The following is a 27,019-nucleotide window of genomic DNA, read 5'->3' on the forward strand; positions in this document are numbered from 1 at the left end:
ACGTCCACCCTTTTGAGAGAGTATACCTGTGTACAAGAAGTTTGGGACATCCATCAATGTTTTTCTCTTCCTAAAGATCAGTAAAATTTGAATTCACGCCGTTAGTATGCACCTATATCTACATATTCTCACTAAGAGCAAGATCAAACTGGCTTGTAGGACAATCTGGCAGTGATAGAAGGACTCGTCGAACAGGCCAGTGTGTGGGCCAGTTTTTGGGTGTTAGTGGACCTGTTTTATGATCTGTGCCTGGTTCTTAATGTTGGTGTCCCTCTTTTTACAACAAACATTGGCTGCGGCTAGCAAAAAAGCATGCAGCCTTCCATACTATACAACAAAACACCCATAAGTCATGTCTTTCTTTACAAGTTCAAAACTGCCCCTATTTCCAAATGTGAGCCACCTTTTCAGATTTCTGATTCGCTAACGGGGGCCACTTTTATTTTGGTGAACAAGCCTAATTTCTGTCCCCGTCCAGCCCTAACTAGGAGGTAATGAGAAGGCTTGAGAACGTAGGAGTGTGTTGACAGGAAGTAGTGGAGACCATTCTCAAACATACCTAGGTGAGCCTTTAAGGAAAATTTGCAAGCACGAAGAGAGGCCACCAGTGCCGGCCTGGCTAGAGCGGGCACCAGGCGTTTACCCGGTGGGCCGCTGGGGCGGGGCTGGTTTTTGTTACCTGGGGTTGGCAATATCGGTCCCCTCTATCAAAATTGGCCAAAACCTGCCCTCGAAAACAGCACGCCGCACCTTCCCCCCAAAGGGGTGGCCGGTGGCGCAGTTTGCCAAGGCCGGTTTTGGTTCCCAGTCCAGCCCTGGAGGCCATGGCGGGCAGTTCAGTTGGTCGTCGATTTCACAGGTATGGTCTGAGGGCTGTGAATGAGCGCAGTCATAACGGTTCACAGAGAGATGAAGGGGAGTGAATATTTCGCTGGTCAATTGAGGAATTACTTTTGGACCCTCAACCTTTGCCGCTTGCTGCACACAGCTTTAGAAAAAGTCCTTAGCCCCAGCGGTGTCCAAAGGTCTGCAGTGCTGAGCAGAGACATCTCACTGTGCCAGCAATTTCAGCCGCCACAGTTTTTCTCCCTGCCGAGTGAACCGCACTTAACAATCCCTGTGCAGATTTGACACCAATTATGGCAATCAATAATTACGAGGCACTCGGTGTTCTGATGCTGCGCGAGCACGTCCAAATAAATAAACATTAACAAATGTATTCAATTATTTTCGAGGGAATAACTTGTTTCTTATCTGCATTAATACCTCATGAAGCCAGTGCCGAAGATATTGTGTTACAGCAGCCCTATTTATTCACCTCTTGCTGAAACAGTAGCTCGTGTTTTGCTGCAATGTCTCTATTCTTCATGACAAATGTTTGCAACAAAAAGTTACTGCATGACTGTATCCTCCTCGGAATGGTATCAAGAGATTCACGGAGACAGGGATTGGTTATTTAAGGGGCTTGGGCCTTGATTACAAGTGTCCTATTAATGACCCTAGCAGACCAAACGCCTATTTGTGTGCACGTGGCTTTTACTACCGCACCCATGAATTTATAGATTGACCAAGTTCCCACACTCCTGTTATACTTCACATCTTCTAACCTGATGGAATCTATCAGGGTGAAGACGTTCTGTAAATAACTGGGAATTTGGATTTTGGTATGCTAAGCACTAAAATCCACGTTATTCCCCATTTGAAAGTAGAAAACATTTAATAACCATTTATTGCACCACTAAATTCCGAACCCCAGGATATCGGATTTTATCTCGAGAAATTAATACAATATGCAGACATGTTTCCACCTCCATTTGGCATCTGCTCAAATAAATGAAACACAAATAAGTTGGTGCCTGTAAATTCAAGTCCTATTTTAATAATTGTTTTAGTTGTTTATTTGTGGGCAGAACTCGCCCATTTGGAGTCCGTGGAGTTATACAAAAAAAGTCCGCAAGATTCCGCCGAGTTCTGACAATGGGCTGAAATAGGCATGTCGCACTGCGATTTAGCGACAGGGGCGCAGTTCGCACTGAAAAATCAGCGTAAATGCCTAATGCAGTTTGCCAGAGGGTGCAAGTACTACAAGCTGGTTTGCTGGAAATCTCACCGGATGTGCTCATAGCAACCGGAAATCGAGCTAGGGGACGTCGAATCTTGCTTGCGATCGCCAACCTACTGTTCTGGAGCCTCATGTGAAAAAAAGTTCTGTCACGCGGCAAGTGGCAGAAAGGAGTTGCAAACTGAATATTTCATTCACCCCTATATCAAAACTGTGTTGAGACCATATGGGGTAATATGTGCTTTCCAAAACAAGGAAAACCATTTCTGAAAAATACATGGCCACATAAATAAATACTTATGTATATACCCCATATAGTTTAGATAGCATTGCACCACATTGTTATGGTGGAGGAGTGTGGCTCAATGGTTAGAGCGGCAGACCCTGAAGCAGAGTTCTGGCCAGGGACCAGGGTTCGATTCCCGCCTCGGCGGGGCTCGGGCTCAATTTCCTCGGACCTGTCTATTCTCGCCTCGGTGCCTATTCTAATCACGGGCCCCACGCTGCAACTCTGGGCAATAGCTTGCTTAGCCTCCACACTGGCCCCAACAGCGCTAAGGATGCCTGGCTTCACTCCCAGGAGTGGACACTTCACAGGGAAAGCCAGGAGGGGTTCCACAGCGGTATGAGTATCAGCGCCAGGAAACCGCAAAGGCGACACTGCAAGGTGTCTGTCTGGTGACAGTGCGCTCTATAAGTACCTTGACATTTTGACATGATGTGATTGATTTTTAATTGTAAATTTTGTGACTGGCCTGCACATGGTCCATTTAAAGTCTTGCGTCTTTTTAATATAAAGGAAGTCGCTCACACCCCATGGAGCCACCAGCCAAGCCACTGAAGGAGATGAATTCCCACCTCTGACGACCGTGCAGCAGATAGCTTGCCACCTTGAATAGTCCCTGCTGTGCCTGCATGGAATTATCCCCTTATGTGTCTCCCTCCAAATGACAGGGGCACCTTTGGTATAAAATATAACGGTGGCTAGAATATCTCAGTGGTCATCTTGGCGTTTATTTTGTTTTTAGACTCAAACACTTAAAGTGGGTGATTTTTTCTGTCCTTGTGGAGCAGTGGCTTAACCTCGTGGATCAAGGAGATTGCAGCTTTTTCCTGTCCATGATGCCTCTCCATTAAGCGGGTTTTGATTAGGAAAACTCGGCATCAGAAGAGGCTGAAAACTAACTTTCTGACTGATGAACTGCGTGAGGCTTGCTGATGGAAACTTGGTGCTTCATATAAACTTCTAAGGCCTGCTCCACCCAGATATAACTGTCCTGGTATACCAGCACCCAAAGAATCTGGCAGGTAAATTTCACTAAGCGGGGGCTTCAAATGCACTACAGTCCCCACAGGGATCTGCCTGGCCAGCTAGATAAAAAAAAAAGCTTGGATCAAAGAAAATAGGTGTATCTCCCATTTAATTATTCTCTTCCCCCTTCACAGTCAAATAATGTAACATAAACGTATGGACATTTTTGGTATGAATTTAGCTTATGGTAATGATAGTGACCATAGAGATGGCCGTGTTTTTTGAGACAGGCTCCGTTTACAACAGAGGATTGGCCACAGTAAGAGAGGTACAAGCAGCCATTGGCAGTGGTGCAAACTGGGTTCTACTATTTAGTGTGGCCGTATGTTTTGCTTTTTTGATCACTCTGAAGGGAAATGGCCTCTATAACTCAGGCTGAGCCGCGTGTGCCATTTTCCTGCAAGCAGAATCAAGCTTACCTTAACCATGCATATGCCTTAACCATGCATATGCATGGTTAGGGCAATGCGTGGTCTAAATGCTGGGATGGGCGGGCACGGAAGAGGATGGATCGGGAGTAGTGGGGGGGTAGTGTTTAGGGCTCGGTGGGGTTAGGGTAGTGTTTAGGGCTCAGGGGGGTCGGGGTAGTGTTTAGGGCTTAGGGGGAGTCAGGGTTGTTTTTAGGGCTCAGGCAGGATTTGGGTGGTTTTTAGGGCATGAGGGGGGCTTGGGTGTGATCTTTACTTTACATCTCATTACCAGTCATGCCTTTACCACGACATTGTATGGTAAAGGCAAGCGCGATAAAGGCATGCATGGTAAAGGAATGCGTTGTACAAAAGCATTCGTTATTGGAGCAGCGTTGTAGAGGAACACATGGTCTAGCCATTCGCGCCTCTGTTATACAACCCCCGATGTTAGACGTTTTACAGTGGGTGAGTCTCACTACTTTTGTCTCACCCACATTAATCACATGGTAAATGGACTGTGTGTGTTTACCACTGGTAAACTTTTAAGATAAGACTGCTGTGATGCAGCAACAGTAAGGGGCGCTTGATTGGTTACATGAGCACTTGTGAGGGAAAGCGCGTGTGAGACTACCATCCTGCACAGCTTGGTAGGTGCACACGGTTAGCTTGGTGCAGAGGGTGCTATTCGGGGTAGGATATTGACCTGGTGCAGGCCATATATTATTAATGGGCATTCATAGGTAAAGCCAGTATTGTTTACTGTTTTGTCTGCAGCAGCCCTTTATTATATACATAAGAGGAAATCTGCCTTAGAGTACAATTTTGCTTCCCTTTGGCCTACAAAGTCCAGCAAGATATCAAACAGGGGTAAAAAGTGCATGCCAAGATTGGCTATGCAAGCTCAAAGAAGATGTATACCTCATGGGTCATCCAGAACTTTGATTTTTCTCTGGCTAAACTCAGGATCAGAGTCCAGGCCTTTTGTCACCCTGCTTGACCTAGTTAATTACTCTGCTCCCCAGCAGAATGAAAATGACTTCCCCACACAAAAGGAGTAATTAAAAGTACTTCCCTCAGCTACTGACTAGGAAGGAGTGGGGGAGAATATCTGCACATGTTAATTATCTGTCATCCTGTACCAGGGCTGGGGACAGTCCAGGCCCAATAAACAAAGAAGAAAACCCTGACAACAGGGTGCCAACAAATGTCCACATGATCAATGAATATAGTGAAATGTTGATGATTTGTAACAAGTGTTTTGCCACTAGTGTTGATTTATATATTGTTCTGACCTTGATAACGCCAAAAGGCTCGTTTTATTTGAATGTATCCACCCTGTGTTGTGATATCTATCTGGTATAGGTGAGTGGTAACAGTGATTTTGGGGGTCATGACCCATTTGTGGTCAAATGTGATTAATAGTGCAATCTAAGGTGTTTGTTAATTAATGTGTGGTATTTAATAGTGTGTGTGTAATAAATGTAATTTTATATTTTCAAAGAAAAAGCACAAACTGAGTGTTATTATTGCATGCAAGCAAATGGTGATTACTAGCCCACCCCACCTCCCCTGAGTATTTTCAGTTTGTTAGGAAACTGCATAGTTATTTAAAACCATTACACGGATACTTAAGTCATAAAAACCATTCAACAATAAAATACATTTCCAACAAGCATGTCGTTAGCCTCTCACCATTTCTCAACCATTCCGTTAAAGAAACCTTAAAGTAGGAAATAAAGTGCTTAAGTGTCCTTACAATGATAAACTTCACTGTGTAAAGTTATCATGTTCCATCGTCACAACACGTATGCAATTCTTATTTCAGTTCCATTGACAAAAGCCTTAACGGTGGAGTGGTCTGTGTATTTGTTTTCCTCATTTAGCAAACTGGATACATTTTTTTTTTTTTTTTAAATCAGCCACATGTATAGAAGGTAAGAAAACATTAATTGTAAAAACACATAGGTGCCGATCACGATCCGGTAAAAAATTACCCCGTGCGACTCGTATCCAGTCTTTTTACCGTACGAATCGTACAAGTGCCGTACGAACTGGCAATCACGATTCGCATGGTAAAAAGTCCATATGAACCGCATTGGGAACCATTCCCCACACGTCCTCGGGTCGGAAAATGTGTCCGACACGTCCTCGGACGATTTACCTTACAAACGTGAAAAGTCAAGTCCGACCGAGGAATCACGATCCATCCCGTGCGTCCGAGGTTACAACCGTATGGAAAAAAAACACCGTCCGCACCGAACTCCTATAGCAACCATGGAGACATGTGCCCGCATACGCGCCCAACACTCCCCCCAGCCCCCGTACGTCCGACACGTACCCCCCGTGTATGTACACCCCCACCCGTCTAGGTACACCCCAGTACGTTCGAGTCCTACCCCCACCCCTGTACGTGTCGCACCACCGTCTATGTACACCCCAGTACGTTCGAGTCGTACCCCCACCCCAGTACGTGTCGTACCACCGTCTATGTACACCCCAGTACGTTCGAGTCGAACCCCCACCCCTGTACGTGTCATACCCCCCGTGTACCTACACCCCAGTACGTTCGAGTCCTACCCCCACCCCTGTACGTGTCGCACCACCGTCTATGTACACCCCAGTACGTTCGAGTCGTACCCCCACCCCAGTACGTGTCGTACCACCGTCTATGTACACCCCAGTACGTTCGAGTCGTACCCCCACCCCAGTACGTGTCGTACCACCGTCTATGTACACCCCAGTACGTTCGAGTCCTACCCCCACCCCTGTACGTGTCGCACCACCGTGTACCCAGTATGTTCCAGTCGTACCCCCACCCCTGTACGTGTCATACCCCCCGTGTACCTACACCCCAGTACGGTCGAGTCCTACCCCCACCCCTGTACGTGTCGCACCACCGTGTACCCAGTACGTTCCAGTCGTACCCCCACCCCTGTACGTGTCATACCCCCGTGTACCTACACCCCAGTACGTTCGAGTCGTACCCCCACCCAGTACGTGTCGTACCACCGTCTATGTACACCCCAGTACGTTCCAGTCGTACCCCCACCCCTGTACGTGTCATACCCCCCGTGTACCTACACCCCAGTACGTTCGAGTCCTACCCCCACCCCTGTACGTGTCGCACCACCGTGTACCCAGTAAATTCCAGTCGTACCCCCACCCCTGTACGTGTCATACCCCCCGTGTACCTACACCCCAGTACGTTCGAGTCGTACCCCCACCCCAGTACGTGTCGTACCACCGTCTATGTACACCCCAGTACGTTCGAGTCGAACCCCCACCCCTGTACGTGTCATACCCCCCGTGTACCTACACCCCAGTACGTTCGAGTCCTACCCCCACCCCTGTACGTGTCGCACCACCGTGTACCCAGTACGTTCCAGTCGTACCCCCACCCCTGTACGTGTCATACCCCCCGTGTACCTACACCCCAGTATGTTCGAGTCGTACCCCCACCCCAGTACGTGTCGTACCACCGTCTATGTACACCCCAGTACGTTCGAGTCGAACCCCCACCCCTGTACGTGTCATACCCCCTGTGTACCTACACCCCAGTACGTTCGAGTCCTACCCCCACCCCTGTACGTGTCGCACCACCGTCTATGTACACCCCAGTATGTTCGAGTCGTACCCCCACCCAAGTACGTGTCGTACCACCGTCTATGTACACCCCAGTACGTTTGAGTCGTACCCCCACCCCAGTACGTGTCATACCCCCCGTGTACCTACACCCCAGTACGTTCGAGTCGTACCCCCACCCCTGTACGTGTCGCACCACCGTGTACCCAGTATGTTCCAGTCGTACCCCCACCCCTGTACGTGTCATACCCCCCGTGTACCTACACCCCAGTACGGTCGAGTCCTACCCCCACCCCTGTACGTGTCGCACCACCGTGTACCCAGTACGTTCCAGTCGTACCCCCACCCCTGTACGTGTCATACCCCCGTGTACCTACACCCCAGTACGTTCGAGTCGTACCCCCACCCAGTACGTGTCGTACCACCGTCTATGTACACCCCAGTACGTTCCAGTTGTACCCCCACCCCTGTACGTGTCATACCCCCCGTGTACCTACACCCCAGTACGTTCGAGTCCTACCCCCACCCCTGTACGTGTCGCACCACCGTGTACCCAGAACATTCCAGTCGTACCCCCACCCCTGTACGTGTCATACCCCCCGTGTACCTACACCCCAGTACGTTCGAGTCGTACCCCCACCCCAGTACGTGTCGTACCACCGTCTATGTACACCCCAGTACGTTCGAGTCGAACCCCCACCCCTGTACGTGTCATACCCCCCGTGTACCTACACCCCAGGACGTTCGAGTCGTACCCCCACCCCTGTACGTGTCGCACCACCGTGTACCCAGTACGTTCCAGTCGTACCCCCACCCCTGTACGTGTCATACCCCCGTGTACCTACACCCCAGTATGTTCGAGTCGTACCCCCACCCCAGTACGTGTCGTACCACCGTCTATGTACACCCCAGTACGTTCGAGTCGAACCCCCACCCCTGTACGTGTCATACCCCCTGTGTACCTACACCCCAGTACGTTCGAGTCCTACCCCCACCCCTGTACGTGTCGCACCACCGTCTATGTACACCCCAGTACGTTCGAGTCGTACCCCCACCCAAGTACGTGTCGTACCACCGTCTATGTACACCCCAGTACGTTTGAGTCGTACCCCCACCCCAGTACGTGTCATACCCCCCGTGTACCTACACACCAGTACGTTCGAGTCGTACCCCCACCCCAGTACGTGTCGTACCACCGTCTATGTACACCCCAGTACGTTCGAGTCGAACCCCCACCCCTGTACGTGTCATACCCCCCGTGTACCTACACCCCAGTACGTTCGAGTCCTACCCCCACCCCTGTACGTGTCGCACCACCGTCTATGTACACCCCAGTACGTTCGAGTCGTACCCCCACCCCAGTACATGTCGTACCACCGTCTATGTACACCCCAGTACGTTCGAGTCGTACCCCCACCCCAGTACGTGTCGTACCACCGTCTATGTACACCCCAGTACGTTCGAGTCCTACCCCCACCCCTGTACGTGTCGCACCACCGTGTACCCAGTACGTTCCAGTCGTACCCCCACCCCTGTACGTCTCATACCCCCCGTGTACCTACACCCCAGTACGTTCGAGTCCTACCCCCACCCCTGTATGTGTCGCACCACGGTCTATGTACACCCCAGTACGTTCCAGTCGTACCCCCACCCCTGTACGTGTCATACCCCCGTGTACCTACACCCCAGTACGTTCGAGTCCTACCCCCACCCCTGTACGTTCGAGTCATACCCCCACCCCAGTACGTGTCGTACCACCGTCTATGTACACCCCAGTACGTTCGAGTCCTACCCCCACCCCTGTACGTGTCGCACCACCGTCTATGTACACCCCAGTACGTTCGAGTCCTACCCCCACCCCTGTACGTGTCGCACCACCGTGTACCCAGTATGTTCCAGTCGTACCCCCACCCCTGTACGTGTCATACCCCCCGTGTACCTACACCCCAGTACGGTCGAGTCCTACCCCCACCCCTGTACGTGTCGCACCACCGTGTACCCAGTACGTTCCAGTCGTACCCCCACCCCTGTACGTGTCATACCCCCGTGTACCTACACCCCAGTACGTTCGAGTCGTACCCCCACCCAGTACGTGTCGTACCACCGTCTATGTACACCCCAGTACGTTCCAGTCGTACCCCCACCCCTGTACGTGTCATACCCCCTGTGTACCTACACCCCAGTACGTTCGAGTCCTACCCCCACCCCTGTACGTGTCGCACCACCGTGTACCCAGTACATTCCAGTCGTACCCCCACCCCTGTACGTGTCATACCCCCCGTGTACCTACACCCCAGTACGTTCGAGTCGTACCCCCACCCCAGTACGTGTCGTACCACCGTCTATGTACACCCCAGTACGTTCGAGTCGAACCCCCACCCCTGTACGTGTCATACCCCCCGTGTACCTACACCCCAGTACGTTCGAGTCCTACCCCCACCCCTGTACGTGTCGCACCACCGTGTACCCAGTACGTTCCAGTCGTACCCCCACCCCTGTACGTGTCATACCCCCCGTGTACCTACACCCCAGTATGTTCGAGTCGTACCCCCACCCCAGTACGTGTCGTACCACCGTCTATGTACACCCCAGTACGTTCGAGTCGAACCCCCACCCCTGTACGTGTCATACCCCCTGTGTACCTACACCCCAGTACGTTCGAGTCCTACCCCCACCCCTGTACGTGTCGCACCACCGTCTATGTACACCCCAGTATGTTCGAGTCGTACCCCCACCCAAGTACGTGTCGTACCACCGTCTATGTACACCCCAGTACGTTTGAGTCGTACCCCCACCCCAGTACGTGTCATACCCACCGTGTACCTACACCCCAGTACGTTCGAGTCGTACCCCCACCCCTGTACGTGTCGCACCACCGTGTACCCAGTATGTTCCAGTCGTACCCCCACCCCTGTACGTGTCATACCCCCCGTGTACCTACACCCCAGTACGGTCGAGTGCTACCCCCACCCCTGTACGTGTCGCACCACCGTGTACCCAGTACGTTCCAGTCGTACCCCCACCCCTGTACGTGTCATACCCCCGTGTACCTACACCCCAGTACGTTCGAGTCGTACCCCCACCCAGTACGTGTCGTACCACCGTCTATGTACACCCCAGTACGTTCCAGTCGTACCCCCACCCCTGTACGTGTCATACCCCCGTGTACCTACACCCCAGTACGTTTGAGTCCTACCCCCACCCCTGTACGTGTCGCACCACCGTGTACCCAGAACATTCCAGTCGTACCCCCACCCCTGTACGTGTCATACCCCCCGTGTACCTACACCCCAGTACGTTCGAGTCGTACCCCCACCCCAGTACGTGTCGTACCACCGTCTATGTACACCCCAGTACGTTCGAGTCGAACCCCCACCCCTGTACGTGTCATACCCCCCGTGTACCTACACCCCAGGACGTTCGAGTCGTACCCCCACCCCTGTACGTGTCGCACCACCGTGTACCCAGTACGTTCCAGTCGTACCCCCACCCCTGTACGTGTCATACCCCCGTGTACCTACACCCCAGTACGTTCGAGTCGTACCCCCACCCCAGTACGTGTCGTACCACTGTCTATGTACACCCCAGTACGTTCGAGTCGAACCCCCACCCCTGTACGTGTCATACCCCCTGTGTACCTACACCCCAGTACGTTCGAGTCCTACCCCCACCCCTGTACGTGTTGCACCACCGTCTATGTACACCCCAGTACGTTCGAGTCGTACCCCCACCCAAGTACGTGTCGTACCACCGTCTATGTACACCCCAGTACGTTTGAGTCGTACCCCCACCCCAGTACGTGTCATACCCCCCGTGTACCTACACCCCAGTACGTTCGAGTCGTACCCCCACCCCAGTACGTGTCGTACCACCGTCTATGTACACCCCAGTACGTTCGAGTCGAACCCCCACCCCTGTACGTGTCATACCCCCCGTGTACCTACACCCCAGTACGTTCGAGTCCTACCCCCACCCCTGTACGTGTCGCACCACCGTCTATGTACACCCCAGTACGTTCGAGTCGTACCCCCACCCCAGTACATGTCGTACCACCGTCTATGTACACCCCAGTACGTTCGAGTCGTACCCCCACCCCAGTACGTGTCGTACCACCGTCTATGTACACCCCAGTACGTTCGAGTCCTACCCCCACCCCTGTACGTGTCGCACCACCGTGTACCCAGTACGTTCCAGTCGTACCCCCACCCCTGTACGTCTCATACCCCCCGTGTACCTACACCCCAGTACGTTCGAGTCCTACCCCCACCCCTGTATGTGTCGCACCACCGTCTATGTACACCCCAGTACGTTCCAGTCGTACCCCCACCCCTGTACGTGTCATACCCCCGTGTACCTACACCCCAGTACGTTCGAGTCCTACCCCCACCCCTGTACGTTCGAGTCGTACCCCCACCCCAGTACGTGTCGTACCACCGTCTATGTACACCCCAGTACGTTCGAGTCCTACCCCCACCCTGTACGTGTCGCACCACCGTCTATGTACACCCCAGTACGTTCGAGTCATACCCCCACCCCAGTACATGTCGTACCACCGTCTATGTACACCCCAGTACGTTCGAGTCGTACCCCCACCCCAGTACGTGTCGTACCACCGTCTATGTACACCCCAGTACGTTCGAGTCCTACCCCCACCCCTGTACGTGTCGCACCACCGTGTACCCAGTACGTTCCAGTCGTACCCCCACCCCTGTACGTCTCATACCCCCCGTGTACCTACACCCCAGTACGTTCGAGTCCTACCCCCACCCCTGTACGTGTCGCACCACCGTCTATGTACACCCCAGTACGTTCCAGTCGTACCCCGACACCTGTACGTGTCATACCCCCGTGTACCTACACCCCAGTACGTTCGAGTCCTACCCCCACCCCTGTACGTGTCGCACCACCGTCTATGTACACCCCAGTATGTTCGAGTCGTACCCCCACCCAAGTACGTGTCGTACCACCGTCTATGTACACCCCAGTACGTTTGAGTCGTACCCCCACCCCAGTACGTGTCATACCCCCCGTGTACCTACACCCCAGTACGTTCGAGTCGTACCCCCACCCCTGTACGTGTCGCACCACCGTGTACCCAGTATGTTCCAGTCGTACCCCCACCCCTGTACGTGTCATACCCCCCGTGTACCTACACCCCAGTACGGTCGAGTCCTACCCCCACCCCTGTACGTGTCGCACCACCGTGTACCCAGTACGTTCCAGTCGTACCCCCACCCCTGTACGTGTCATACCCCCGTGTACCTACACCCCAGTACGTTCGAGTCGTACCCCCACCCAGTACGTGTCGTACCACCGTCTATGTACACCCCAGTACGTTCCAGTTGTACCCCCACCCCTGTACGTGTCATACCCCCCGTGTACCTACACCCCAGTACGTTCGAGTCCTACCCCCACCCCTGTACGTGTCACACCACCGTGTACCCAGAACATTCCAGTCGTACCCCCACCCCTGTACGTGTCATACCCCCCGTGTACCTACACCCCAGTACGTTCGAGTCGTACCCCCACCCCAGTACATGTCGTACCACCGTCTATGTACACCCCAGTACGTTCGAGTCGAACCCCCACCCCTGTACGTGTCATACCCCCCGTGTACCTACACCCCAGGACGTTCGAGTCGTACCCCCACCCCTGTACGTGTCGCACCACCGTGTACCCAGTACGTTCCAGTCGTACCCCCACCCCTGTACGTGTCATACCCCCGTGTACCTACACCCCAGTACGTTCGAGTCGTACCCCCACCCCAGTACGTGTCGTACCACCGTCTATGTACACCCCAGTACGTTCGAGTCGAACCCCCACCCCTGTACGTGTCATACCCCCTGTGTACCTACACCCCAGTACGTTCGAGTCCTACCCCCACCCCTGTACGTGTCGCACCACCGTCTATGTACACCCCAGTACGTTCGAGTCGTACCCCCACCCAAGTACGTGTCGTACCACCGTCTATGTACACCCCAGTACGTTTGAATCGTACCCCCACCCCAGTACGTGTCATACCCCCGTGTACCTACACACCAGTACGTTCGAGTCGTACCCCAACCCCAGTACGTGTCGTACCACCGTCTATGTACACCCCAGTACGTTCGAGTCGAACCCCCACCCCTGTACGTGTCATACCCCCCGTGTACCTACACCCCAGTACGTTCGAGTCCTACCCCCACCCCTGTACGTGTCGCACCACCGTCTATGTACACCCCAGTACGTTCGAGTCGTACCCCCACCCCAGTACATGTCGTACCACCGTCTATGTACACCCCAGTACGTTCGAGTCGTACCCCCACCCCAGTACGTGTCGTACCACCGTCTATGTACACCCCAGTACGTTCGAGTCCTACCCCCACCCCTGTACGTGTCGCACCACCGTGTACCCAGTACGTTCCAGTCGTACCCCCACCCCTGTACGTCTCATACCCCCCGTGTACCTACACCCCAGTACGTTCGAGTCCTACCCCCACCCCTGTATGTGTCGCACCACGGTCTATGTACACCCCAGTACGTTCCAGTCGTACCCCCACCCCTGTACGTGTCATACCCCTGTGTACCTACACCCCAGTACGTTCGAGTCCTACCCCCACCCCTGTACGTTCGAGTCGTACCCCCACCCCAGTACGTGTCGTACCACCGTCTATGTACACCCCAGTACGTTCGAGTCCTACCCCCACCCCTGTACGTGTCGCACCACCGTCTATGTACACCCCAGTACGTTCGAGTCCTACCCCCACCCCTGTACGTGTCGCACCACCGTGTACCCAGTATGTTCCAGTCGTACCCCCACCCCTGTACGTGTCATACCCCCCGTGTACCTACACCCCAGTACGGTCGAGTCCTACCCCCACCCCTGTACGTGTCGCACCACCGTGTACCCAGTACGTTCCAGTCGTACCCCCACCCCTGTACGTGTCATACCCCCGTGTACCTACACCCCAGTACGTTCGAGTCGTACCCCCACCCAGTACGTGTCGTACCACCGTCTATGTACACCCCAGTACGTTCCAGTCGTACCCCCACCCCTGTACGTGTCATACCCCCCGTGTACCTACACCCCAGTACGTTCGAGTCCTACCCCCACCCCTGTACGTGTCGCACCACCGTGTACCCAGTACATTCCAGTCGTACCCCCACCCCTGTACGTGTCATACCCCCCGTGTACCTACACCCCAGTACGTTCGAGTCGTACCCCCACCCCAGTACGTGTCGTACCACCGTCTATGTACACCCCAGTACGTTCGAGTCGAACCCCCACCCCTGTACGTGTCATACCCCCCGTGTACCTACACCCCAGTACGTTCGAGTCCTACCCCCACCCCTGTACGTGTCGCACCACCGTGTACCCAGTACGTTCCAGTCGTACCCCCACCCCTGTACGTGTCATACCCCCCGTGTACCTACACCCCAGTATGTTCGAGTCGTACCCCCACCCCAGTACGTGTCGTACCACCGTCTATGTACACCCCAGTACGTTCGAGTCGAACCCCCACCCCTGTACGTGTCATACCCCCTGTGTACCTACACCCCAGTACGTTCGAGTCCTACCCCCACCCCTGTACGTGTCGCACCACCGTCTATGTACACCCCAGTATGTTCGAGTCGTACCCCCACCCAAGTACGTGTCGTACCACCGTCTATGTACACCCCAGTACGTTTGAGTCGTACCCCCACCCCAGTACGTGTCATACCCACCGTGTACCTACACCCCAGTACGTTCGAGTCGTACCCCCACCCCTGTACGTGTCGCACCACCGTGTACCCAGTATGTTCCAGTCGTACCCCCACCCCTGTACGTGTCATACCCCCCGTGTACCTACACCCCAGTACGGTCGAGTGCTACCCCCACCCCTGTACGTGTCGCACCACCGTGTACCCAGTACGTTCCAGTCGTACCCCCACCCCTGTACGTGTCATAACCCCGTGTACCTACACCCCAGTACGTTCGAGTCGTACCCCCACCCAGTACGTGTCGTACCACCGTCTATGTACACCCCAGTACGTTCCAGTCATACCCCCACCCCTGTACGTGTCATACCCCCCGTGTACCTACACCCCAGTACGTTCGAGTCCTACCCCCACCCCTGTACGTGTCGCACCACCGTGTACCCAGAACATTCCAGTCGTACCCCCACCCCTGTACGTGTCATACCCCCCGTGTACCTACACCCCAGTACGTTCGAGTCGTACCCCCACCCCAGTACGTGTCGTACCACCGTCTATGTACACCCCAGTACGTTCGAGTCGAACCCCCACCCCTGTACGTGTCATACCCCCCGTGTACCTACACCCCAGGACGTTCGAGTCGTACCCCCACCCCTGTACGTGTCGCACCACCGTGTACCCAGTACGTTCCAGTCGTACCCCCACCCCTGTACGTGTCATACCCCCGTGTACCTACACCCCAGTACGTTCGAGTCGTACCCCCACCCCAGTACGTGTCGTACCACTGTCTATGTACACCCCAGTACGTTCGAGTCGAACCCCCACCCCTGTACGTGTCATACCCCCTGTGTACCTACACCCCAGTACGTTCGAGTCCTACCCCCACCCCTGTACGTGTCGCACCACCGTCTATGTACACCCCAGTACGTTCGAGTCGTACCCCCACCCAAGTACGTGTCGTACCACCGTCTATGTACACCCCAGTACGTTTGAGTCGTACCCCCACCCCAGTACGTGTCATACCCCCCGTGTACCTACACCCCAGTACGTTCGAGTCGTACCCCCACCCCAGTACGTGTCGTACCACCGTCTATGTACACCCCAGTACGTTCGAGTCGAACCCCCACCCCTGTACGTGTCATACCCCCCGTGTACCTACACCCCAGTACGTTCGAGTCCTACCCCCACCCCTGTACGTGTCGCACCACCGTCTATGTACACCCCAGTACGTTCGAGTCGTACCCCCACCCCAGTACATGTCGTACCACCGTCTATGTACACCCCAGTACGTTCGAGTCGTACCCCCACCCCAGTACGTGTCGTACCACCGTCTATGTACACCCCAGTACGTTCGAGTCCTACCCCCACCCCTGTACGTGTCGCACCACCGTGTACCCAGTACGTTCCAGACGTACCCCCACCCCTGTACGTCTCATACCCCCCGTGTACCTACACCCCAGTACGTTCGAGTCCTACCCCCACCCCTGTATGTGTCGCACCACCGTCTATGTACACCCCAGTACGTTCCAGTCGTACCCCCACCCCTGTACGTGTCATACCCCCGTGTACCTACACCCCAGTACGTTCGAGTCCTACCCCCACCCCTGTACGTTCGAGTCGTACCCCCACCCCAGTACGTGTCGTACCACCGTCTATGTACACCCCAGTACGTTCGAGTCCTACCCCCACCCCTGTACGTGTCGCACCACCGTCTATGTACACCCCAGTACGTTCGAGTCGTACCCCCACCCCAGTACATGTCGTACCACCGTCTATGTACACCCCAGTACGTTCGAGTCGTACCCCCACCCCAGTACGTGTCGTACCACCGTCTATGTACACCCCAGTACGTTCGAGTCCTACCCCCACCCCTGTACGTGTCGCACCACCGTGTACCCAGTACGTTCCAGTCGTACCCCCACCCCTGTACGTCTCATACCCCCCGTGTACCTACACCCCAGTACGTTCGAGTCCTACCCCCACCCCTGTACGTGTCGCACCACCGTCTATGTACACCCCAGTACGTTCCAGTCGTACCCCGACCCCTGTACGTGTCATACCCCCGTGTACCTACACCCCAGTACGTTCGAGTCCTACCCCCACCCCTGTACGTTCGAGTCGTACCCCCACCCCAGTACGTGTCGTACCACCGTCTATGTACACCCCAGTACGTTCGAGTCCTACCCCCACCCCTGTACGTGTCGCACCACCGTCTATGTACACCCCAGTACGTTCGAGTCGTACCCCCACCCCAGTACGTGTCGCACCACCGTGTACCCAGTACGTTCCAGTCGTACCCCCACCCCTGTACGTGTCATACCCCCCGTGTACCTACACCCCAGTACGTTCGAGTCCTACCCCCACCCCTGTACGTGTCGCACCACCGTCTATGTACACCCCAGTACGTTCCAGTCGTACCCCCACCCCAGTACATGTCGTACCACCGTCTATGTACACCCCAGTACGTTCCGGTCCTACCCCCAACACAACCTCCTAAGTATGGAGCGCACCCCAGGCCCCAACATCACAACCACATGTACGAGTCGTACCAACCCACACACAAGGACAGCACCGTACAACCAAATGGCCCATGTACACACCGTACACATGCTCAAAACGCACGTACACAACCAGGACAAAACAAAACAACACAAGAATACACCGTTCGAATGGCACAAAGCCACTAAACATGGCCAACAAACACTACAAATACACCTTCACTGACCTGCAACTGCCAAAGTCAAACAGAGGCCCAAAACACCACCACTCCTTATAACACACCCACCCAAACTTCAAACACTGCCACACCCACCCATGGACCAATAAAAAGGGCCCACACACACAAACCATGAGCCTTTGCAACAGACTCACTGCTGACAGACACCACAGAACCATACTACAAGCTACACCACACCTTACACTTGCACACCTTCACACAACCACCCTCACAAACACCCCCTCATCACATTCACACACACACACCCACAACCATCCACACCCCCCCCCAACATCCACACACCCCCCCACCATCCCCACCCACACCCCTCACCATGCCCACTACCAAGAATCCAAAGTTCAGTAACCGGGAGTTGGAGGTCCTTGTTGATCAAATCCTCAGAGTCGAGCCACAGATCTTTGGAACATTGGTCAGAAACACCAGCCTGGCAGCAAAAACAGCCATGTGGCAGACCATCGTCGATGCTGTGAATTCTGTTGCGGACACCAGAAGGACCAGGCAGGAATGCCAGAACAGGTGGTACGATCTGCGGAGGAGGGTCAGAGCCAAGAGGCAGGAGGAACACGACCAGGCCAACGCCACCGGAGGAGGGCCCTCCCGCAGACCCGTACAGTACCATCCCTGGGAGGAGAGGGTGATGGCCATACTGCCGGTGGAGGCAGTCGAAGGATTAGAAGGACTCCGAGACCCGGGTGAGTACACAAACAACGCACCTCACATGGGGGGAACGGCATCCACAACCAAAATCACTAACAGGCACGCAACCACCACAAGCCATCGCATGACTCAACCACACTCCATGAGCACGCACATGCCACTGCTGCCACCATGCCCCATGCACCCAGCTGGACAATGTCAAGTCACAGGCCACAGAAGACAACAACACATGACACGGTAACCCGGATGGCGGGAGGCTGGGCCCCAAAAATCACATAGTGCGACTCCGAAGCAGACAACAATGCACTCTGCCCATATGGCCTAGGTCACAGCCAGACAAACAGTGTGTCCCAACACAGGAATGACTTGCCAGCAAATGGCGGACGCCTTGCATCAACACATGGGGGTGAAGGCACTGTTTTGCACATGACAGCAGCTAATGAACAGCCAACATTGTGAAAGAGTGGCAGCACACACCACCACAGCAGCAGCGCAGGGACACACATCACACCCAATGGGTGCCTGGAGATCAGAAACAAACTCACATCAACAAGCCAAGGGCCACTCAAAGATCTGCTAACAGTGTGTGCCCAGGAAGCTGGGCTGAGGTGACAGAGGGTGACACACAGAGGGAGGGAGAGGGGGACAGAGAGGGAGGGAGAGGGGGACAGAGAGGGAGGGAGACACAGGGAGACGGACAGAGGGAGGAGGCTGACACACAGAGGGAGGGAGAGGGGGACAGAGAGGGAGGGAGAGGGGGACAGAGAGGGAGGGAGACACAGGGAGAGCAAATCAGCCGTGTGGTGTGTGGGAATGTCTGCTCGTCAGCAGGTAGACTGCGTGCATGTAGCCAAGGGTGGCCCGTGCCAGAACCCCCCCTCTTCTCCATGGCAAAACACAGGGCCATGTCACAACATGTGCACGAGCACAATGACAGCTACCTGCATCATATAAGTGTGTGGAACAACTCCATGTGCACATGTACAGTGCTACACGGAAGGCGCCAATGCATGGCTCACAACACCTGCCCACTCCACTGCTGACTGCAGTCACACTTGACGCAGCAAGTAAGACTGTGCCACACATAGTTAAAGGGGCCAAAGTGGTGCCCAAGGGACACACCCATGCACAAGTGCACTGTGAGTGGAATGCAAGACAGATCCTAATTCCAAGAGGAAATGTGCCAACTTTGAAAATGATGAAACATGGATGTTGCATGGACCAAAATTAACATTGTCTCTCTCACACACAGGTCAACGTCGTGGTGCACCCCCCAACACTGGGGGGGAAGACTCACAGGACCCGGATCTGCAGGAGCCCGATCCCACCGGCAGCGACCACTCTCACCACTCTGTGGACGACCCCGACCGACCTGGCCCCTCTGGTGTCCAAGCACCTGCAGCACCTGCGTCAGGTACAACTGTGCCAACCACCACCCCCACTCCTGCCACATCCCAGGAGACACCCAGGATCCCTGCCCCAACACCACAATGCAGCCAGGCTCGCCAGGAGGGACACGGTGTCCCGGGCACCCAGGAGGAGGCAGGCGACAACGCCAATGCCACCCCTCAGGGGTCCCGGAGACCCGATGTGCCCACAAGGGCAGGCCAGGCGCAAGTGGGCAGGGGTGGTGGGAGTGGAGGACGGCGGAGGCGCGAGCCTGACCAGTTGGCTGGGGATCCGGTATTTTCCCATGTCCGTAACATCCTGGACTCATACCGGCAGGACACCACGGGCATGGCCCAGGTTGTGTCCACCCTCAATGAGATCAAGGGGAGCCTCGATGAGATAAAGACCCAGCAGGCCCAGCAACATGCGGAGCTACATGCCTGTCTACTGGTACACCAACGGAGGATGGAGGACAGACAGGCTGAGCAAGTGACGGCATTCCAGGGGATTCACGCTACACTCCGTCGGATGGCCGACAACATGGCCGACCCTCCCTGTGCCAGAAGGCGGAGAACATCACCACCCACAGGGAGGGATCAGGAGGACGAGGAGGAAACATCCGACGGAGCATCCCAGATGTCGTCACGGCCTGCTGCTGAGGTTCCCCGCAGGAGGCCGGGTCGTCCACGGAAAGGACCGTGAGGGTCGGCGCTACATCACCATCTCCCAGGACACCTGGCCTGGCACCTGGCCCACTGGAGTAACAGCATCACAGCATCAAGAGACATTCTCTGCCACATGGCCCTGCTGGTCACTGGCTGACCAATGTTGACAAAGACTGTGGCATGGACTCTGAGGACATCCAATGTCAAGGACACCAACTCCCCTACTGAACTTTGGATTCCAAATTCCCAGAAAGACACTCACTTTGTTGTCCCCCCCCCCAATAATAAATCACACTATGAAGAGTAGATGCCTGCTGGTAGCATTATTACCTAACATGTGTCTTGTAAAGTCAAAACATGCCTGAGTCATCTTTTGTCTTCAACCACCCACACCCTGGGGCCTGAGTCTGGCACAGGACACATGGGTCACAGTGTATTAGGCAAGACAGACATGGAGCACCATACACACCTGTGATGGGCCCAACCAGCTGAGGGGGTTACCGAACAACCGTGCTGACACACACATTGAGTACAGCAACAGTCATGCGCAGAGGTCAGGGATCCAGTCCAGTGTCCTGGGGGGCACCCAGGTATGTGTAGACAGGTGGCAGAAACATGTCCTGCAAGCTTGAGTCCGGTGGATGCAGAGAATGGGGGCCTGGCCAACGTTGGATGCATGGGGATGGCACATGTCACAATACCCACACAGTCATGGACATCATGCCCAATACACAGTCTCAGCCCACACACACAGCTTGCATCTTGCCACTCGACACATTGACACATAGCCACAATCAGGGAATACCATGCCAGACAAGCAGGATGCACCGTGGCAACACACCAGCATTGACTGAGAAGAGGCACCTTGGAGGCATAGGGACATCTTTATTAGTCATGTATTCGGGATTGCAGAGGCAACTCGAAGTACACATGAACACATCATGTGGAGTAACATGTGGGTCCAACACTGGCACCCCCCTTCAGCAGCACACATGCGTGTTCGCCATGGAACTGGTACACAAGCGTCGGTTAACAGCTAAATACCCACAGCTGCACACGGAGAGCCTGCCATACACCATAGATCCGCCGATGTCGAAGTCCCACACCATGACAAGCCAATGCTAACCGAATGTGTCCGAGGGCAGTGTCACACACATTGATGCCATCATCACAATCCCCGATCCCATCACTGATGACTGTCAACCAGGCAGACCATCTATTCAGGTGTACACAGCTGCATGTCGTGTCCCATGGGGATGCGACATGGCTGCAGAGGAACCAAACACCGACAGGGGCAGTGTGCACACATCGTGAACAACTGCCACACCCAATACACCCCAGATGCATCCCTTACCCCATGGAGACTTCCAAACGTGTCCGTGCCTGTAACGCTGAGTCAGCCCACGATGTCATGTCCATGAGGAATAGCAGTGCCACAACAATGCAACCAGCAGACGGCATGCGCAGGTACCTGGGGAAGAGAGACACACAAGAAGTCAGCCACAAAAAGCACAGCCACTTGCATGTGCATTTACTCGACACATGTATGGATGACAACATGCTAGGTCACAATTATGACTGAGGAAGTACAACCATCACTGGCACCATCACTCCAGTGACACACCCACACACACCTCTGACTCACGTGCCAAACATGCAGGTGGAGACACACATCACAACGCATGCCACACGGGGACCAATGCGTGCACACTCAGACACTGGTACTCACCACTATGCAAAGAAGTCGCGTATGAGCCGAGTCCGGATGTCCTCTTGCGGCTCCACATCCTCCACATCACTAGCCCCATTGCCAAGCCCTTCGTCCTCCACGGGTGGATGGTCCTCGTCATGTTGATTCAGGATGAGTGGCACTGCTCTTTCAACTGCCATGTTGTGCAGCATGCAGCAGACCATGAAGATCTTGCAGACCTTCGCCGGGGCATATGGGAGTGCGCCGCCGGTCTTGTGGAGGCACCTGAATCGGCTCTTCAGCATGCCAAACGTCCTCTCTATCACTCGCCTTGTCCGGCCATGGGCGGTGTTGTAGCGGAGCTGGGCCGGCGTGATGGGGTTGCGGAGAGGTGTGAGCAGCCAAGGCATGTTGGGATAGCCAGCGTCCCCTACATGGAAAGCACATGGTCATCGTTAGAAGTGGTGAAGCGGTCGTGCTGGTAGGCTATACTGAATACAGGACAGACAGACTGTACCCACCAACAACACATGCCCGTTCGTTGCGCAGCTGCATCATCATATCAGGCATCCCGCTACGCCTCATGATGTAGGCATCGTGTGCTGATCCTGGAAAACGAGCACAGACATGTGAAATCACCATGTTGGACAGACACACCACAAGGGCATTGATGGAGTGGTAGTGCTTCCGATTGCGGTACGCCACCTCCCGTGCGTGTGGTGGTACCAAAGCTACATGTGTCCCATCTATGGACCCAATGACATGGGGCATCCCTCCCAGGGCATAGAATCCACGCTTGACCTCAGTCATCTGTTATGGGGTTGGGAACTTGATGAAGTCATCCAGGTGAATCAACATGGCCTCTAAGAAATCATGCAGCACACCACTGAACGTGCTCTGGGACATGCCACCAACATGAGCTATGGTATTTTGAAAGGTACCCGTGGCAAGAAAATGTAGGGCAGCCATTACCTTCAGCTGGGGTGTCAGTGCCGTGGGATACCTGTGCTGCGGTTGCAGGTGTGGTGCCAGTCTCGCCGTCAACTCCAGAATCAACGGTTGGGTGAAGCGGTAGAGCCGGATGCTGTCATTCTCCTGCATGGCAGCCAAGTCTGGAATTCTTCGGGCAAGAGGCGGCGCTCTGCAGTAATTTGGAAGTGACAAGGAAGAGTGAGTGCACTACGACAACAACTCATGTGTACTGAGCACATGTTAATCTGGCAATACACACATGCTACATAGGGAGTCAGGTATGTGCTACATGGCCAGGACACGTATGGATGCAAGGTGACACTCCTTCAAAGACCCAGCTACACACGGAGATTGAGAACCTCCCCATGCCACGCCATGGGAATAGCTGTGTCCCAGTGCAAGTGAACAGCCAGACGCAACACAGGAGTGACATACGCCCACACATCAGCAGCAGTAGGATGCCGATTGCAGAGATTGGTAGCGGAACACTGGAGCCACCGGTCACATGACATTACACTAGGCCAGCCCACACACCTTGCCATGAAGGTGCACATGTCATGACTCACCACACATACCTTGTGAGGATGCTGACATGTCCTTGTCACGCTACTCCGTGTCCCATGCATACATGTGCACCTCACATCCGATACCACATGTGGCATGGTGTGCGGAACAGTGTGCAATGACAATCTACACACAGACACATGTTGGTTGCTGCAACGGCTGCAGCTTTTGAGGGTGCTCCAACATCAACCTGATGGGAAGCCCCCACACATACATGACATAGTCACATTGTGCACCGTGGGTAGTGACAAGTCAGGTGTCATAACCCCTGTACCGGGCATCAGGGGACACTTCCGTGTGTTGGTGTCCGTGCCATGCCAGTGACGCTCACCCCAAGTGCGCAGTACGACATGCACACATGTCAAAGGAGTGAAGGGCATGCCTGGCACACATCGCACCATCACACAGTACATCTGTAGACATCTCATCATACATCTGGTGCCTTCTCGACTCAGGAGTAATGTTCCACATCACAGGCCGTCACACCTGTGCCCCACACATGTAGTGATGCACAGACGATGCCTCGATGTCAATTAATGGACAAGTATGTCCGCCCTATCCCTACCTGTGTGCCGCCTGTCACCACTGTGATGTGTGAAAACCGCTGTACTGCTGCCAAGAGGGCCTGTGTACGTCCCCATATCACTATGGGAGTGCTGCCGTATGTGTACCCATCGTGATGGCGAGCGTACAGGCATGTGTACGCTCCCTATCACTACGAGTACGCATACGCGAGGCCACCCATAGTGGTACGGGCCGTACACACGCCTGTACGCTCCCTATCAGTATGGGTGGCCTCGCGTATGCGTACTTGTAGTGGTACGGGCCGTACACACGCCTGTACGCTCCCTATCAGTATGGGTGGCCTCGCGTATGCGTACTCGTAGTGATAGGGAGCGTACAGGCGTGTGTACAGCCCGTACCACTATGAGTACGCATACGCGAGGCCACCCATAGTGGTACGGGCCGTACACACGCCTGTACGCTCCCTATCAGTATGGGTGGCCTCGCATATGCGTACTCGTAGTGGTATGGGCCGTACACACGCCTGTACGCTCCCTATCACTACGAGTACGCATACGCGAGGCCACCCATACTGATAGGGAGCGTACAGGCGTGTGTACGGCCCGTACCACTACGAGTACGCATACGCGAGGCCACCCATAGTGGTACGGGCCGTACACACGCCTGTACGCTCCCTATCAGTATGGGTGGCCTCGCGTATGCGTACTCGTAGTGATAGGGAGCGTACAGGCGTGTGTACGGCCCGTACCACTACGAGTACGCATACGCGAGGCCACCCATACTGATAGGGAGCGTACAGGCGTGTGTACGGCCCGTACCACTATGGGTGGCCTCGCGTATGCGTACTCGTAGTGATAGGGAGCGTACAGGCGTGTGTACGGCCCGTACCACTACGAGTACGCATACGCGAGGCCACCCATACTGATAGGGAGCGTACAGGCGTGTGTACGGCCCGTACCACTATGGGTGGCCTCGCGTATGCGTACTCGTAGTGATAGGGAGCGTACAGGCATGTGTACGGCCCGTACCACTACGAGTACGCATACGCGAGGCCACCCATACTGATAGTGAACGTAGTCACGCGTGTACGGGCCGTTGCAATGCATTTGGGGTGCCCTAGGGCTCCGGAACGCACCGTACCTGTGTGTGAAGCTCAAAATTACATAGGGGACACATGAGGGACAAGTATTAAGGCCTACATGCATGCTGGTTGTCATGGAGACCAAGTTCAAAATTCGAATTTCTTCTGGAAGGTGAACAGCAGTAGTCAGTTGGAATTAAAATACTTTGTTGCAATGTGTTTGTGGAGCTGACATCATGCAGGAGAATGAAACCGATAGAGTACACACAGACTGCTAGGTTTGAAGGGATTGGTGGAAACATAGGATGCAAATGTGAGTGACCAATCACTCTGTACTCCTGTGCATGAGACAGGGCAGAAAGGCACATATAAGGCAGCCAGGTCCCATGAGGGAGTACTTGCCTGCACATCTTTGAATTCGTCGACCCAGCTGCTGCTACTGATTCCCTGGAACCATGTCAAGGGCTGTGGAGAGGTCACAGCCATTCACCCTGGAGGAGATCATGGCATTGCTGGATGTGATCCTCCCACAGTACCCCATGCTGTATGGGCGACCAGGGTATCAGGTGAGTGCATAGGCCACTGGCAAAGACTGTCCCTATGTTGTGACTGTGACTTCTGGCATTGTGTCCTGGTGTGACACACATGCCATGTACTGTTGGGGGGGTCCCAGGGGGGGGGATGCCTGATGTCTCCCAGCAGTGCCCTGAGACAGGAGGGGTGTGTGTCTATCACTAACAGCAGTGCCCTGAGACAGGAGGGGTGTGTGCCTATCACTAACAGCAGTGCCCTGAGACAGGAGGGGTGTGTGCCTCTCACTAACAGCAGTGCCCTGAGACAGGAGGGGTGTGTGCCTCTCACTAACAGCAGTGCCCTGAGACAGGAGGGGTGTGTGCCTATCACTAACAGCAGTGCCCTGAGACAGGAGGGGTGTGTGCCTCTCACTAACAGCAGTGCCCTGAGACAGGAGGGGTGTGTGCCTATCACTAACAGCAGTGCCCTGAGACAGGAGGGGTGTGTGTGGAGTCCTTACAGCAGTGCCCTGAGACAGGAGGGGTGTGTGCCTATCACTAACAGCAGTGCCCTGAGACAGGAGGGGTGTGTGTGGAGTCCTCACAGCAGTGCCCTGAGACAGGAGGGGTGTGTGCCTATCACTAACAGCAGTGCCCTGAGACAGGAGGGGTGTGTGTGGAGTCCTCACAGCAGTGCCCTGAGACAGGAGGGGTGTGTGTGATGCACAGTGTGAGCCTTGATAATTGATTGTGACATTGCCATCATTCCACCTGTGTACCCACTATGGCACGTACTGCTTTTTCCCTCACCAGAGGATCATGTCCCTATGACAAAGGTGCAATGCGTTGGCTGCATGACATGCCTTGTTGTTACCAGCTAATTTGTTATCAAATGTCTCTCTGTGACATGTGGCTGGTGTATTGATGTGGTGTCACTTGTTCTTCCTCACAGGTAGGCGCCACTGCCAAGGAGCAGATCTGGCTGACCGCCGTCAGTGCCGTGAGGGGTGTGGATGGTCGGAGGCGGAGCCTGTCCCAGGTGAGGAAACGCTGGCAGGATATCCGGTGCTGGACGCGGAGGATTGCACGGGTCCTGCTGGGGGACTCACCTGTGAGCCACAAGAACGGCGGCCGCGGCCGTCTGAACCACCTCCACAGGCGTGTGCTGCCTGTGGTCTTTCCAGACT

This window comes from Triturus cristatus, chromosome 12, assembly GCF_964204655.1.
Source record: "Triturus cristatus chromosome 12, aTriCri1.1, whole genome shotgun sequence".
NCBI classification, from domain to species: Eukaryota; Metazoa; Chordata; class Amphibia; order Caudata; family Salamandridae; genus Triturus; species Triturus cristatus.